This window comes from Eleutherodactylus coqui, chromosome 5 (assembly GCF_035609145.1).
Source record: "Eleutherodactylus coqui strain aEleCoq1 chromosome 5, aEleCoq1.hap1, whole genome shotgun sequence".
Taxonomy (NCBI): Eukaryota; Metazoa; Chordata; class Amphibia; order Anura; family Eleutherodactylidae; genus Eleutherodactylus; species Eleutherodactylus coqui.
Window position 1 is genome coordinate 215,686,980 of NC_089841.1, and position 16,823 is coordinate 215,703,802.

The window sequence follows — 16,823 nt, forward strand, 5'->3', positions numbered from 1 at the left end:
CACCTTGCAGGGTCCTGGGGGACAAGGGAAGGGTCCTCACACCCTTCAGGGGCCCCGGGCGACAAGGGAAGGGTCCTCACACCCTGCAGTGTCCGGGGAAGAGGGGAAGGGTCCTCACACCCTGCGGGGTCCTGGGGGACAAGGGAAGGGTCCTCACACCCTGCAGGGTCCTGGGGGACAAGGGAAGGGTCCTCACACCTTGCAGGGTCCTGGGGGACAAGGGAAGGGTCCTCGCACTCTGCAAGGGACAAGGGAAGGGTCCTCGCACTCTGCAGGGGACAAGGGAAGGGTCCTCGCACTCTGCGGGGGGACAAGGGAAGGGTCCTCGCACTCTGCGGGGGGACAAGGGAAGGGTCCTCGCACCCTGCGGGGGGACAAGGGAAGGGTCCTCGCACCCTGCGGAGGGACAAGGGAAGGGTCCTCGCACCCTGCGGGGGGACAAGGGAAGGGTCCTCGCACCCTGCGGGGGGACAAGGGAAGGGTCCTCGCACCCTGCGGGGGGACAGGGGAAGGGTCCTCGCACCCTGCGGGGGGACAGGGGAAGGGTCCTCGCACCCTGCGGGGGGACAGGGGAAGGGTCCTCGCACCCTGCGGGGGGACAGGGGAAGGGTCCTCGCACCCTGCGGGGGGACAGGGGAAGGGTCCTCGCACCCTGCAGTATACTGGGGGACAGGGGAAGGGTCCTCGCACCCCGGGGTGTCCCAGTGGAAGGGTTCTCGCACCCTGCGGTATACTGGGGGACAGGGGAAGGGCCCTTGCATCTTGCGGTGTCCTGGGGGACAGGGGAAGGTCCCTTGCATCTTGCGGTGTCCTGGGGGACAGGGGAAGGTCCCTTGCATCTTGCGGTGTCCTGGGGGACAGGGGAAGGGTCCTCGCACCCTGCAGGGTCCCAGGGGACAAGGGAAGGGTCCTCACCCCCTGCGGGATCCCGGGGACAAGGGAAGGGTCTTCGCACCCTGCAGTGTCCCAGGGGAAGGGTCTTCGCACCCTGCAGTGTCCCAGGGGAAGGGTCCTCGCACCCTGCAGTGTCCCAGGGGAAGGGTCCTCGCACCCTGCGGTGTCCCTGGGTCAGGGGAAGGGACCTCGCACCTTCACGGACCTTCATCACCAGCACCGCCAAGTATTCATGGTCCGAAATACGCTGCTGCCTTGCGTTTTCTGCCTAGCAACAGTCTTTTTGCGCTCTTTATAAAAATTTTAAAAAAATCTCATTGTGCATAAATACTCAGGGAATGCCGATATTCTGCATATTTCCGCATACCCAGTGACTTGTGATCGAAAGGCGCATGAAAAATTTGCAGCTCAGAATGAACCTATTGAAATCAATGGCTCTATTCACTGCGTATTGTACGTGTAAAACGCTGCCTATTTACACTTGTGTGCATGCGCCCTTACAGTCAACAACTGGCAGGTGACATGTCCTCTGAATAGAGTCGGACACTTTCCCTTTTCTTTTCTATTCGGGTCCAGATAACCTTGATGACTTCTTCCAGCCACAACTCACCTCTCGGTATTTCCCATACAGTAGCAGTGCCCATTTTTGTGCCCCACAAAATAGTTTCCCCACACAGTGATAATCCCTCCATTATGCATGCCACAAAATAGTGAATAATAATCTCCCTTTGTGCCCCTAAAGTAATAATCCCCCTTTGTGCCCCTACAATAATGTTTCCACAGTGTCTCATTCTTATGCCTCCTGTGTGCCCTCAATAGTAATGCGTCTTCTGTGCCCCTAAAATAGTAATGCCCACTCACTCACTTGTCAGAGTCACTTGGTTTATAGCCCACCTAAGTACCAAGCGACTGTTGCCCCATGTAAACAGGCAGTCGTTCATCTATGAACAACTGCCTGTTTGCAATGAATGGAGGAGATCTTCATCCTCTTCGCCTCTAATTTCTGAATGACTATGTTTTTATGTGTGAGAGCAGAGGAATGACAGTCGTGGGGTGGCTGTGGAGACTAATGCACCTGACAGTCGTCCTGTGTAAAACCTTCTAGGTGCTCTCCTTAAGAAGTAATGATACCCCTCCTGACCCCTCTAGCCCAGCCAGAAACGTACTGCACATTGATGAGGGGCAAAACCCTCCAAACAGCTGTCTGTGCATGGTTTTCTGACTTTTGGTTAATGCCCAATCATTGCTACAAAGCAGCAGTTCCCAAGCGACAGTTAGTGGCTCCGACCAAGGGTCTCCGTGGTGGCAAACCTATGGCATGCGTACTGACAGCTGCTCACCACTGTAGTGATTACCGGTTGGGGTGCCACAGCTCCCCACCAGTAATCACGCAGCGATGCTGATCCCGGTGTGCACTCTAACGTCAGTGTGCACCCGGAATCCTGCTCCTCTGAGTCCTCTCCTCCTTAGTTCCAAAGGAGAGGACAAGGGAGGAAACGTTCAAGGCTCACACACTGACATCAGTGTGTACCAGGGAGCAGTGCCGAGAAGAGGAGGAGCTGACTACAAAGAGAAGGTAAGTATATGGGTTGGGGGCTATTATTACTGTGCTACTGTGGGGTTAATATTACTGAAGGAATTAATATTACTACTGTGGGGTTAAAGGGGTTGTCCCGCGCCGAAATGTTTTTTTTTTTTAACCCCCCCCCCCCCCCCCGTTCGGCGCAAGACAACCCCGATGCAGGGGTTAAAAAAACAAACCGCTCAGCGCTTACCTGAATCCCGGCGGTCCGGCGTCTTCATACTTACCTGCTGAAGATGGCCGCCGGGGTCTGCTCCCTCCGTGGACCGCAGCTCTTCTGTGCGGTCCATTGCCGATTCCAGCCTCCTGATTGGCTGGAATCGGCACGTGACGGGGCATTCTGCACGAGCGGCTCCATTGAAGAGAGCAGAAGACCCGGACTGCGCAAGCGCGGCTAATTTGGCCATCGGAGGGCGAAAATTAGTCGGCTCCATGGGAACGAGGACGCCAGCAGCGGAGCAGGTAAGTATAAAACTTTTTATAACTTCTGTATGGCTCATAATTAATGCACAATGTACATTACAAAGTGCATTAATATGGCCATACAGAAGTGTATAGACCCACTTGCTGCCGCGGGACAACCCCTTTAATATTGTGGCTACTGTGGGGTTAATATTACCAAGGGAGTCAATATTATTACTGTGGGGTTAATATTACTGAGTCTACTGGGGGGTTAATATTACTACTTGAGGCCACTGCGGCGGGCCGCCATCGCTACTTGAGGCCACTGCGGCGGGCCGCCATCGCTACTTGAGGCCACTGCGGCGGGCCGCCATCGCTACTTGAGGCCACTGCGGCGGGCCGCCATCGCTACTTGAGGCCACTGCGGCGGGCCGCCATCGCTACTTGAGGCCATTGCGGCGGGCCGCCATCGCTACTTGAGGCCATTACGGCGGGCCGCCATCGCTACTTGAGGCCACTGCGGCGGGCCGCTAATACAACTACGAGAAACTTTTGCCTCAAAAAGGGCTCCACTGCTGAAAAAGTTTGGGAACCACCATAAAGACTTGTTCAAAGGGTCTGCCATTGATTTGCAGGAATGCTGCCATCCAATAGGTGGCGCTGCAGAGGTATTGTTCCATTTTCTTTATTTCCATATATTTCCCAGAGAAGCTACCATCGCTTTATAAGTCACCTCCCAGGTGTCTCCTCACACACCTTCTAGCTGCTCTCCTTAAGGAAAAACTATACTCTTCCCAAAGTAGCCTTTACGCACACCAGTTTTTCAGGTTTACTTAACTTATGACCTGAAATAAATTGACATAAGAGACGATTTTTGAATTTTTGCTCACAAATAAGATATCGGACCAAGGGCGAATACAGGCAACTGAGGGCCCCTCTGCAAAATCAGCTTGTGGACCCCCTTCCACCGGCATACCTGCAACGTATGTCTTCTCATATTTAAAGAAATGACTGATAGTCTTTACTTCTCATGAAGCGATGGTGGTCTAGGGTAGTGAAGTAGATAATGATAGCTTTCCTGCTGGTCTAGGAAAGTAAAGGGGTTAATGACAGCATCCTTGGTGGACTGGGACAATGAAGGAGTCAATGATAACATCCATGGTCTGTTTACTGATTATAGCTGCACTGTGATTGGCTGATTATGCAGTTAGATGATTATGGAGTTATGTGATTGGCTGTTTGGGATGATGTAGTGTCTGTGTAATGTACGACCGACTCATGACGAGTGTGAGAGTGCAGCGGTCTTGGATGTTGTCATTAGCTGTCGGCACAAGAAGTGCATGCGCCGGCTTCACACCCATGAAAGTCAATGAGAGAGCCACACTGCTACAGCACTCCAAACCTCTCTGCCGATCAGGATGTCACATCCAGTCCTGATCAGGAAAGTAGCAGTAAGTGCTGCAGTGCAGTGCTCCCATTGGAGTAAAGCCGATGTATGCACTTCCTCCCCTGTCCGCTGATGACCACATCAGAAAACCCCTTTAAATATATATATTATATATACACGCCTGAGGTTTCCATCAGACATCCTCCCAAAGAGAACCTCAGGCGCACGTTGCAGCCGCAGCGTGAAAACAGCCCAAAACGGAAAGGTTTATTGTAGTTCTTTGGTTCCTAACAGCTCTGCAAGTCTATTGGTTTAATCAGTGCAGATAGTGCATGCCAATGTACAGATTAGGTGAGCCCGCCGTACATGGCCTAGTTCACATTAATCTCTCGCCATCTCTTGATGATGCTCTACATGCCATTCTCAATCCAGAGGTTTCCCTTATGAAGAGCTCCGCTGGATAAAGCACTTTTGGATTAGTAGTTTTTTTAATGCTAGTTCCGGCTTTATAATGTTAATTGAACCACAATAAAAATATCCGAAGGGATTGCCTTTCACTCCAGCGACAGCGATAGGATTACTAATGCATTTAGGGAATTTGCTTTTTGTTTTTAAGCCACATTGCGCTTTTATATCTCGCAACTTACATTAAAATATTTATGGACTTTCTGAAGTCACGTGCGCAGTGCTATAAATATAATAGGCTAAGGCGGGCACACGCGGACGTATTACATGAGCAATGTACGCGCGCATAGGAATCAATGATAGTACGCTGATTTTCATCGTTCCATTCACACTTGCATATATTTATTGCGTATATTACGCGCATAAAAAACAACACAGCATGCTTTTTACATATTACCAAACGGTCATGTGAGCCCAGCCTAGGGCCTCGTGCATGGCAAAATCATATGGTGCCTGCCCCATGAGACACCATAATATAACCATATTGTAACCTGTAAGCAATGTATGTAGGGATGGATAATTCCGTAAAATATTGTGCAAAGCAACACAATATCCCCTAAGAGGCGCTGTCCGGCTCCGTCGCAGCTCATGTAGACACTTGTAGTTTTCACCTGCGCTTCCTGGTCAGGAGTTAAAAATCGCTCGATGAACGAATCATGGCCATTCAATGAGATGGCTGTGATTGGGTAATCGAGCACTGTAGTGATTGGCTGAGCTGTGGCACTCAAGAACCAATCAGAGACGGCGCTTCCTGGAGGCATATTAACATCTTCCGCACTTCTGCAACAATCACCAATCAGGTTGCTGGAATTGTGAATCAGCCAACCCAAACAACCAATCAGGTTGCTGGAATTGTCAAAACAACCAATCAGGTTGCTGGAAGCCAAACCAAACAACCAATCAGGATGCTGGAATTGCTGATTGTTGCAGAAGCGCCGAAGAAGATGTTAATATGCTTCCTGGAGGCAGGGATTTTGAACCCCTGACCCAGAAGGGCTGCGTAAAAACTACAAGCAAGTCTGCCGAAGCTGCAGGGGAGACAAGCGGAGCCGGACAGCGCCTCTTAGGTGATGTATTGTGCTTTTTGTTTTTTGTTTTTTTTTTACCGCATCCAGGGCTTATTTTTGTGGTGGGACTTATATTTTAAGCCCCCGAAAATCCCAGCAAATAAGCGCTACAAAGTCACGTGACCTTGTAACGACACATAATCGCCATATCAGTGCGAGAAAATGAAGCGATATCGCACAGAACACAGATGCGATATCGCTGTGATTTTTTTCACAGCAATATCGCTGTTGCCCATGCAAAAGAGGCTTAAAATGCCATGTAGACAATAGCGCTATAAAAATGCAATGTGCATAACCTGAAAAAATGTGATCCCTCCTTATAAATTGAAATAACAGGGAGATGACTACCCCACGCGTATCACCACCTAAATAAGAGGAGGCTACATGTGGGATAGTCATCCCTCCTCATCCCAAAAACTTGGCAGAGGGGGGAATCTTCTATATTCTAGCTTATACCCTCTGGCCTCCGTTATTGTGATCTATAGGGAAGGATCCCATTTCATGCACATTTCAGGTGATTCTATGACTATTTCTTGTTTTATGGTAAAGCAACCTGGATTTTATGGGAAACAAAGATTTCAGAAAACCCCTTTAATATATGTTCCTTACTTATGGGGAATCGGTTGGTTTCCAATTGTTGTGGTGACCACCCTGTTTTGCCATCTAGTGTTTGACACTACTTTAACCCTTTCCAATCCACTGTCTGACCTGTGAAGACATTATGATTTAAGGCTGTACAGCTCTGATGTTGGAAGACGTCCGTCGGGGTTCTCTTACTGTATATGGCCAGCCTCTCTGCTGTCGGAGCCTATCCAACGTAGCGCCATTGTATAGCAGCAGAAAAAGAGTAAGCCCCTAGGAAAACCAGGATACAAATTGGATTGGAAAGGGTTAACGCCTTCATGATGCGGCCCTTTTTATTAGTATGCATTAGTATTTTTGTATGTAGTTTGCTAGATGGTGGGGGAGCCCAAGATGTCAGCCAGTGTGGCCCACTTTAGAGATACAGGGCAACCCGCTGTTATATCAGCCAGGGTTGATATCCTGTATGGTGGGTCACCACCCATCTATGGCTGACATCTTTGGTATCGTTCACATGTGCAGGCTATTAGTGTATGCAGTCACTCCTCCCCAATCCGGGCTGGGTGGAGTAGGTGACTGCATATTAGCCTGCCAGGAACAAGCTGCTCCTCCACATTATTGTCTGGCTAACTGCATATCTTCAGGGCTTAAGGCCATTGCGCCTGCCCTACGGCGATTGTGCCGGTGGCGATTGTGCCTGCCTTATGGCGATCGTGCCTGCTTTGCAGACCTTCAGGTATTGTATTTTTGGCTCTTTCAGTGAATAATGTGTTTCTTTTTTTTTCCCATTTTCAATTTCCCCCCACCCCTTAAAAAAATCATAACTCCTTTATTTATCCATCGACGTCGCTGTATGAGGGCTTGTTTTTTGTGGGCCAAGCTGTATTTTTCAATGGTGCTATTTAATGTACCATACAATGTACTGAAAAACTTGTGGAGTAAAATGAAAAAAAAAACCGACATTCTGCCATCTTTCAGTGCGTCTTGTTTCTACGGCGCTCAAACTGCAACAAAAACGACATGATAACCTTATTCTATGGGTCGGTACAATTACTACGATACCAAACTTGTATAGTTTTTTTTTTTTTTTACCATACTACTATTTTTTTTTTTTTCAGACATTAAATTTTGTTCCATTATTATTTGCGGTCATCTTGTGCGCACAATAACTTTTTTAGTTTTCCATCGACGTAGTTCAGCGATGGCTCATTTTTTGTGGGATGTCCTGTAGTTTCCGTTAATACTAATTTGGACAGCAGAGGTGAGCCTGCACAGGGGAAGGAGAGCAGAGGGAGGGAGTTTAGCAGCCACACTGCTAAACTCCCTCCCACCTCCAGCCGCTGCTATGGGCTCCCATAGGATGTATTCCGGCTCAAAAGATAGTTCCAGGACTATCTTTTGGGCCCGAGGTAAAAACACCCGGCGCTATATTGGCTTGGTCGGGCGCTTTTACATCTCAGTAATATGCCCATGTGATCTGATGCGTTGGAATCCAATGCATCAGATCACAGCATATATCGGCCAACCGTGAAAATGGCGGGCCGATATATGCTTGTGGGAAAGAGCCCTTAAACAGATGAACGTGTTTTTCTCCTGATAATCACGGCTGCATAACGAACCAAAACGAATCCATTGATTTTGGTGGTTTTGTTTTCACTTTTGGGATTCTCGCCCATTGTTATTTTCAAACTTATGTGCTATGGTGCGAAGTTTGAACAGCGAGGAAGAAAAATCCCTCGTTCATGTGCAACTATGCTCCATACCGGCGACCATTGTTGCGCATATGGCCATCTAGAACTGCCCTTAGGGCTGGCGTCACACGGGCGCAGTTGTGTGCATAATGCACAGAATAGAACCCATTGGTTTCAGTGGGTTCATTCACAGGCGTGTATTTTCTGCACATTTCGTTTGTGCAAAGAAAAAGCAGCATACTCTATTTTCCTGGGTATTTGCGCACTAAAGGTCCCTATAGAAGTCAATGAGAGCGGCACAAATGCACGTGCAATACACTAGGAAATAAGTGAAACATTGCATCAAAGAGCAGAAACGTTCGTTCGGCAAAGACGCTACGCTCATGCGCTTGTAAAAACGCATTTGCTTGTGAGAATGGGGCCGAAGGGTCCCTTTACAAAGAGCAGCTAATTGTTAGAACGAATGAATGAGTAGTTTCCTTTCCAACGACGTCCCTTTACACGTGCAGATAATCGTTTACATTTTTTTTTTTTTTAATTTTCGTCAGCTCATTCAGTCCATTGTTGGTCTGTCTGGGAATGGTTTGTGAATGACTGAACGATCGCCTGCTACACACAATGACTGTGAAACAAATGATGTCTTTATGCCTGCATAACATGAACGACAAACGATAAGTAAATGAATTATCATTCAATCCTCAGCCATGTTTACACTGAACAATTATTTGAATGATAATCGTTCCACATAAAAGGGCCCTTTAAACCTTTCCAATCCACTGTCTGACGTCTTCCTACATTCTGATTGAAGCTTGTACAGCTCCAATGTCAGAAGACGTCCGACAGGGTATTCTCACCGTCTATTGCCAGCCACTCCGCTGTCGGAGCCTCTCTGGCGCGCACACACTGGCTTTAGCCAGCAGATGGCACCGTTGTATAACAGCAAAAAGAGAGAGTCTTTTAGGAAACCCTGAATACAAAACTGGATTAGAAAGGGTTAATAGACAGTGTAAAGCCTGCGGGGACAGCTGCATAGCTCGCTGTCAATCAGTGACATCAGTCTGTTAATGGAGTCCGACATCGCCCACTGACAGTGATCGTGGGGACGGATTCATAGAAGAGCCTGACCGGTGGAATGGAGGTGAGAATGAAAAGTAAAAACGGTAACAGAGTTAGCGGGGATACTGATATTACAAAATGACAGGTACGCTTTAAGTACATCACACCCCCGGGTGGTTTTTGTACGTTAGTATTCTTTTCTCTGATTCCGGGGAGGTAACTTTTTAGATACATGTAATAACAGCATTATTCTACCACCTTCACCACTATGCATCAACTGTGACATACCTGGTGGAGTGATCTACTGCGTAATAACTTGTGCCTTTTGTTCTTCTTTGGTGGAGGGTTCCAGTGGGGGTTGGCGTACCACTCGCATGCACTAGGTAAAACCGTGCACGTTTGCCTGCAACAAGAGAAAAGGGTCTATTTATAAAGGTACAAAAATATCAGCTCTCTGATGGATCCCTTGTCACGTTAGAGTTATCTTTCCTTTTGAAATTGATGCCAAAGTGCACATTGCTAGCTTTTACGGAGTGGAACGGAAATCTAATTCTGACAGATCAGTTACATTAAGGTCAATTGAAAACACATCAGAAAAGTGATGTAGAAATCTCATAGATTTTTCAACAATTTTTCATTCACGTTACTAATCTATATTATTTCATTCCAATTCATTATTTCCCATTCCAGTTGGCAAGGAGCCCAAACAGGTCATGTATTTCCCTAAAGGGATTTCCAGTTTTATATTAATAAAGCTTAATATATAAAAGGAGGAGAATATCCAGAAGCTGGAGCAAGCTAGGGCAGATAAAACGTCTTTTATCAAAGCATACGTAACTTTTCAGACCTCTTATGCTTATCTAATAGCCTGTGTGTGTCTCATTAATCTTGTAATATACTTTTAGAGAAAGAAAATTTCCACTGTAAATCAAGACTGAAGTGCAGCCCCTCTGCAATCCACTGCTTGTCATTAGGCATTCAGCTTCTCTAGGACCTCTTCATAGGATCAGCTTCTCTGCACTCACACAGCTCTCAGATCTGCACTCAGTGTGTAAACAATCTCTGCCTCTCCTGATGTTAGATTTACATACCCTGTTGTGTGCAACTTATCCTTATGTTGTGGGCATTATATATGTCTCCAGGTTGCTGTGGGCAAAGCAGCATAATTCTTATTGGATTGCCCTTTGGTTAGCTTTTTTACTAGGTCTTCTATGTGTGCTTGGTCAACAACATTCGTATAGTGCTTACTGCATAAAAATAAGTGCACCTAACAGGTTAGGAGACACACAGATTGTGTACACACTGACTGCAGATCTAAGAGGTGTGTTAGTGCAGGGAAGCTGAGCCTACGAAGACAACCCCTCCCCAGGAGCTAAGACGGTGTCCTAAGGCTGCCTGTCTACGGGCGTTGCGATATCCGCCGCGGGAGCCGCTGCCGGGGAGCAGTAGCCAGCTGATGGATATCCGCGGTGCTCATGGATTTGCTGTCCATGAGCGGAGAATCGGATTATCGCCACTGGGAACGCAGTGAAAATTTGCCTGTGGACAGGAGCCCTTAGGCATATTTCTCATTGAATTCTGAGCATGCTCAAGGCATAGAAAACATAAAAACCATGACTGTAGTATTAGGCACTGACTGCTGTCAGCTCTATTTCTCCCACTGTTGCCTGTATTCCGCCTCTCCCCAGTCATGGTTTCTATGTTTTCCCCCCCTAAGTATGCTTAAAATGTAATAATGTCTCAGCTGCTAGGAAAGCTAAACGCCTAACAACAAGCAGTGGATTACAGAGGGGCTGCACTTCAGTCTTGATTTACAGTGGTAAATTTTAAAGTATATTACAAAATTGATTTACACAAAAACACACAGGCTATTAGATGATCAAAAGTTGTCTGAAAAGTCAGGGACACTTTAAAATCCAACATGGAGCATAATAGAACTTGCTTTAAAATACTTTTACCCCTTCAAGACCAGAGAAAAATTGTTTGTTTTTACTTTTGCTTTTTCATCCCCACCTTCCAAGAGCCATAGCGTTTTTATTTTTCCATTGACATAGCTATAAGAGAGCTTGTGTTTTGAGGAGCGAGTCGTACTTTTAATGCACCATCAAATGTACTAAAAAATAGAGATGAGCGAGCATACTTAATAAGGCAAACTACTCGAGCGAGTAGTGCCTTATTCGAGTACCTGCCCGCTCGTCTCTAAAGATTCGGCTGCCGACGCGGGTGAGAGGTGAGTTGCAGTGGTGAGCAGAGGGGAGCGGGGGGGGGGGGGGGGGGAGAGAGATCTCCCTCCGTTCCTCCCCGCTCTCCCCCCACCACTCCCCGACCCCTGCCAACACCCGAATCTTTAGAGACGAGCGGGCAGGTACTCGAACAAGGCACTACTTGCTCGAGTAGTACCTTATTCGAGTACCTGCCCGCTCGTCTCTAAAGATTCGGCTGCCGGCGCGGGTGACAGGTGAGTTGCGGAGGTGAGCAGGGGGGAGCAGGGAGGAGAGAGGGAGAGAGAGAGATCTCCCCTCCGTTCCTCCCCGCTGCTTCCCGCCCCCTGCCAGCATCTGAATCTTTAGAGACAAGCAGGCAGGTACTCGAATAAGGCACTACTCGCTCGAGTAGTTTGCTTTATCGAGTATGCTCGCTCATCTCTACTAAAAAACCTTTCAACTGGGGTGAAATGAAAAATGCGGGTGCACCATTTTTTGAGGAGTTTAGTTTTTATAGTTTTCATAGTGCAGTAAAATAAGCAATGGGGGAAAGCACATTTTTGGACTACTTTTTGATCACTTTTTTCATTCATTTTTTTGGGGGGGAGTGGGGGTAACACAACAAAACCTGCAATTCTATCACTCTGCACATTTTTTTTCTTACTGTGTTCACTATCCAAGACACCTACTGTGATATTTTTATAGTGCGGACTCTTTGTAGTTTAGTTCTTTGTAATGTTTTTATCTTTTTACTGTTTAAAAAAAATTTATTCAACCTTTTTTTTTTTCTCCATTTTTTTATTCAGTCCCCATAGGGGACTTGAATTTGCGATGATTTGATCGCCTGTACTATATACTGCAATATTTCAGTATTGCTGTATATAGTGATTTTTTATGTTGCCTATTAACCCTGTCACAAGTGCTTAACAGTTTCTATTGCTACCATTTTTTATTGCAAATTGGCGCCGTTAATGGCAGCACGAATTTGCCAATAAAACTGCTGTTTACCTGCAAAATCGCATTGCCATTAATAATACATTTGAAAGCTGTGCTGATTTATGATAAGACTGTATGATGGTGCAGTTCACGCAGGCTGTGATCTCACGCTTTACAGGATATGGCATACCACCTCTGGGATCGTCACCTATCCGGTGATCAAGGGTCCAGCAATCCCTGCCATTCTCCATATACTTCAGTAGAGACAGGTCCACACACAAACAGAGCCACGTTTTCATTGAAGTATATGGTGTATAGGGCCTCTTTTGGTGCAGATTGTTAGGGCAGCAGAATGCGGTCCTAAGCTCTTGCTCACGACCTGAAGGTTGCGGGTTCAGGTAGCCGGCTCAAGGTTGACTGAACCTTCCATCCTTCCAAAGTCAGTAAAATGAGTACCCAGCTTGCTGGGGTGTAAAGATGACTGAGGAAGGCAATGGCAAACCACCCCACAAAAACAGTCTACCAAGAAAACATCATGATGTGATATCACCCTAGGTAGTCTGTCCCAACTTGGTGCTTGCACCAGGGGACTTTACCTGTATATGGTGTATGCAGCATCGAGGAATTTGGGATCACATAATATTTGCCTGTATCTGTACAGTGGGCTCTTGGAATATATTTACAGATGGGCCCTAGGCACACCAGTCCGTTGCTGGTTTGGATAACTAAGGAAGTGCCCGCCTTCTGTCAGGACATTTAAATCTTGCTATCAGAAATGACAACAGCACCTAAAAGGACAGCAGTCAAAGACAGCCAACACCTGCCGCCTATGCCACGCACATCCGATGTACCGTTACATCAGATGCCGCCAAGGGGTTAACTACCCTGCTTGTTCCTGCTGCTGGATATTCGCCCCCCTTTGGTTATATTGATTGGGCCTTGCTCTGTATTCATCCGTGCACAGAATTCAAACATCGGATTGTTTCGGGGATGCTGAGTGAGCGAATGTCTCCTTCTACTATTGTAATTGTATAAATGAAGAGTTACACAACACAATCATTTTCAAGATATCAGTTTGCTGTCAGTGAATGAGATTACTGTTTTGTACATTAATAGGCTGCAAACCCAACATACAGCTGGTAGGCCTGTTTTCAGCCAAGAAATGAATACCATTGTATCTAGCCTAAAAATGCCCTGTGAGTTGGGCCACTCTTAAAAGAGTGTATTGTCATTGCACGTAACCTGCGCAATTTTTCCCATACGCGATGCCAATGGTCCATTGATTTCAACTCAACTCGGCCACTCACACCTGCGTTTTTTTTCATGTGTCTATTACTCAAGCGCAAAAAAAAATCGCAGCATGCTCTATCTTGTTGCGTATTCCACACGCATAAATTCGAAGATAGTGCATGGGGATTGGCGGCATGCAGCAAGTGCGAATGTCACTGAGCCTGGACAGTCTGGACTCCAGACTGATGCATTACCGCAAACTGCCATAGATTTGTGCAGTTTGTATCCACTCCGCAACTGAGATAAGGTAGCGGTCTCATGCAGCAAACAAATATCTTGAAAATAGTAAATAAAATGTATTAGAAAGTTGTAGAACTTTCCATTTATACAACAATTAAGTGTTATTAATATTAAATTAGATAACCCCTTCCCATCACACATACGGCTATATAAGACCTAACTGCATATACCCTGTGTAGTTAGGCTGTATAGGGAGTGGGCATGGGAGCTGAACCTGCTTTACACATGGCGGGTATCGGCTGTTTTTTTTTTTACAGCTGACAACTGCCCGCGACAGACATGATTGGAAATAACGCTGATGATCGCAGCTGTTAACCCTTTAAATGCCACTGTCAGTTCTGGCACAGGCATTCAAGTGTCCCGATTAGAGATGAGCGAATGTGCTCGTTTATAGCAATTACTCGAACGAGTAGCGCTTTTTTCGAGTAACTGCCTTATTGGGCGAAAAGATTCGAGAGAGCTCCCCCTATTCCGCCCTGCTACCCCCCGCTCCACCCCGCCACCCCTCGGCGCCCCCTAAGTCTTTTCGCCCGAGTAGGCAGTTACTCGAAAAAAGCGATACTCATTCGAGTAATTGCTCTAAACAAGCACGTTCGCTCATCTCTGGTCACGATCAATCAGGATTTAAATATCCTAAATGGTTTCCTCTGCATAAGATCACAGGGGTGTTATCTGGGTGTCATGGCAGCCTGAGGCCTTCTGAAGCCCCCAGGGCTGCCATGATCGTTTGCCTATTAGGGATGTTTAATAGGCAGCCTGTTTAAATATAGCATAACATAATACCATAGTATTGCATTATACTATATAACCAATCAAACATTTGCAAATTCAAGTCCCCGTTGTAAAATACAGATTTTTTAAAAAAATCAGTATAAAAAAAAATATTGAAAGTTTTCCCAGTCATCACATAAGAAAAAAAATTATTAAAATATCACATTATTTGTTATGGGTGTTAAAATATGGCAACAGAAAGCACTTCTTAAGGAAAAAAAATATATTTTTTAAAGTATCACTATACTTATATAAACTATATAAATTTGGTATCCCTGCAATCATACTGTCCCACAGAATAACGACATGTCAGTTTTGCTACACTATGAACCCTGTAAAAAATACACCCCAACCCCAAATGGTGCAATTCTGATATTTTTCCGCATTTCACACCACTCAGAAATTTGTAAAAGTCTTCCAATACATTATAAGGTAGATTAAATGGTACTATTGAAAAAGAACTCGTCTCACAAAAAACATGCCCTCATGTAGATACGTTGCCCGAAAAATAAAAAAGTTCTGATGTTTTTGGAAATTGGGAATACCAGAACTGCTCATGAAAGGGTTAATACTGCACGGGTGGTTGCATTTGGGGGGTTCCATCAAGCTTGACGAAAAGGATAACATCGCTATTCTTGCTGGAAGGCTGGCAAAACCCCAACAGACCACATCATAATAGGAATCAAGCCTTCGACAACTCTGCCTATAACAGAACCAGCCACAAAGTACTCCAGTCCCACAACAACCGCGCCAGCCTAATGGTTGGGAGCCCCAGAGAATGCAATTGTAGGCTGCACGTGGCCCCTGGCCTGCAGGTTGGGCATTCCTGTTCCTTAAATCATAAAATAGGGTGATTTCACACGATACCAAAGGATTTAGGACTCATGCTCACGGACGGAGCGGGATATGCCTGCGGATTTACGCCACGGGAGTACCGCAATTGTAAACAAAAAGTCCCCGCTGGTGATCACAGAAAAAAACGTGTTTTTCTGCAGTCTCCATTAATACTATATTAATGGAGACCTCCACTGCGGAAAAACACGGTGAAATGGAACATGCCGCAATTTTTTTCCCACAGCGTCAGTCCGCGGCAGACTCATACATGTGAGCACTGACAGGCAGAAAAGCTATTGGGTTCAATAGAACATTTCCGCCGCGGAAATCCGTCCGTGGGCATTAGCCCTTAATAGAAGAAAACTTCCACAACCTACTTTTGTAGTTGAAGGAATAGTTATGAGGAATGAGGCAATATTTACAGACAAGGTATGCTGAAGCTGCTACTTACACAGTTATATAAACACATGGAAAGAAGTGAGGGATCTTGATGGTAAACAGAATGAATGGTTAAATATACAAGGGAGTAGTTCTGCCACAATTATCTTACCCTGAAAACTGCCACAGGTTGGCATGTCTTCCCTCTGGTAGAAGTTCTCTCTTATTCAGCGGGGTGATGCCAATGGCAGCCTCCAGAATAGTGAAGTATTTCTTGTACCTCATGCTGCCTGTGGCACCACCACCTTGCATCCAGCGGCGGTCTAACCTTTCCTCTTCCAGCTGTTATTTGACCTTGTCATTTAACAGCAGCGCCATACATGATAGGAAAATCTGGTTGTAATGCTGCGGCTCCAAACAGATAGCAGACATCAAACCCAAGCATTAGGTAGGTTGTGGGTAACGTCACTCTTATATAATTCCAGCGGTCTTTGAATAAAGCCGTAATGAAAAAAATCTCTGCAGTTACAATCATGTTGTAAGCCTCTACGGACAGACTAGAACTCCGATTCACTAATCCCCAGATAAATCTTTTAGGTCAGCAATTTACCAAGTGCAATGTATCTGGCAAAAGAGCACTTCACAAATATTGTAACTGATAGTGAAAAAGAAACAATGTATCATTCTGATCCAGAAACAAATACTGATATTTGTCTAAATCAGCCTGCTTTCATACCTGAGATAGTTTAGGGTTAGTTCAGGGTTTCTGTCGCTCTACTCTGTTTTTGAAGGAGAGAAACTGTTCTAAATTTCAAACAGCTGAAAGTTTGTAAATTTGACAAATGAACCTAATTTGCAATGTTGTCAAGTACTAAGCCTCGATCAGAATCTTAAAGTATAAAAAGAGTTTTCTGGTTATGGAAAATTAACCCAAATCATTGGGAATAAAAACATTGTTTTAGCACTACTAGACCATGACACGAGGGATAAAAATGACACTCCACCTATATGTAAGGGCGGCTTCAGACGACTGTATATCAGCCG

The 16,823-nt window shown here is 45.9% G+C and overlaps 1 protein-coding gene across 1 annotated transcript in view; it reads right to left on the reverse strand.

Annotated features, from left to right (window-relative positions):
• TJP2 (tight junction protein 2) overlaps nucleotides 1–16,823 on the reverse strand; it is a 121,599-nt gene that overhangs the window by 88,923 nt on the left and 15,853 nt on the right. The window contains exon 2 of the mRNA XM_066604196.1: nucleotides 9,415–9,529. The gene's annotated coding sequence lies outside the window, so the exon portion shown is untranslated. The remainder of the gene's footprint in view (nucleotides 1–9,414; nucleotides 9,530–16,823) is intronic.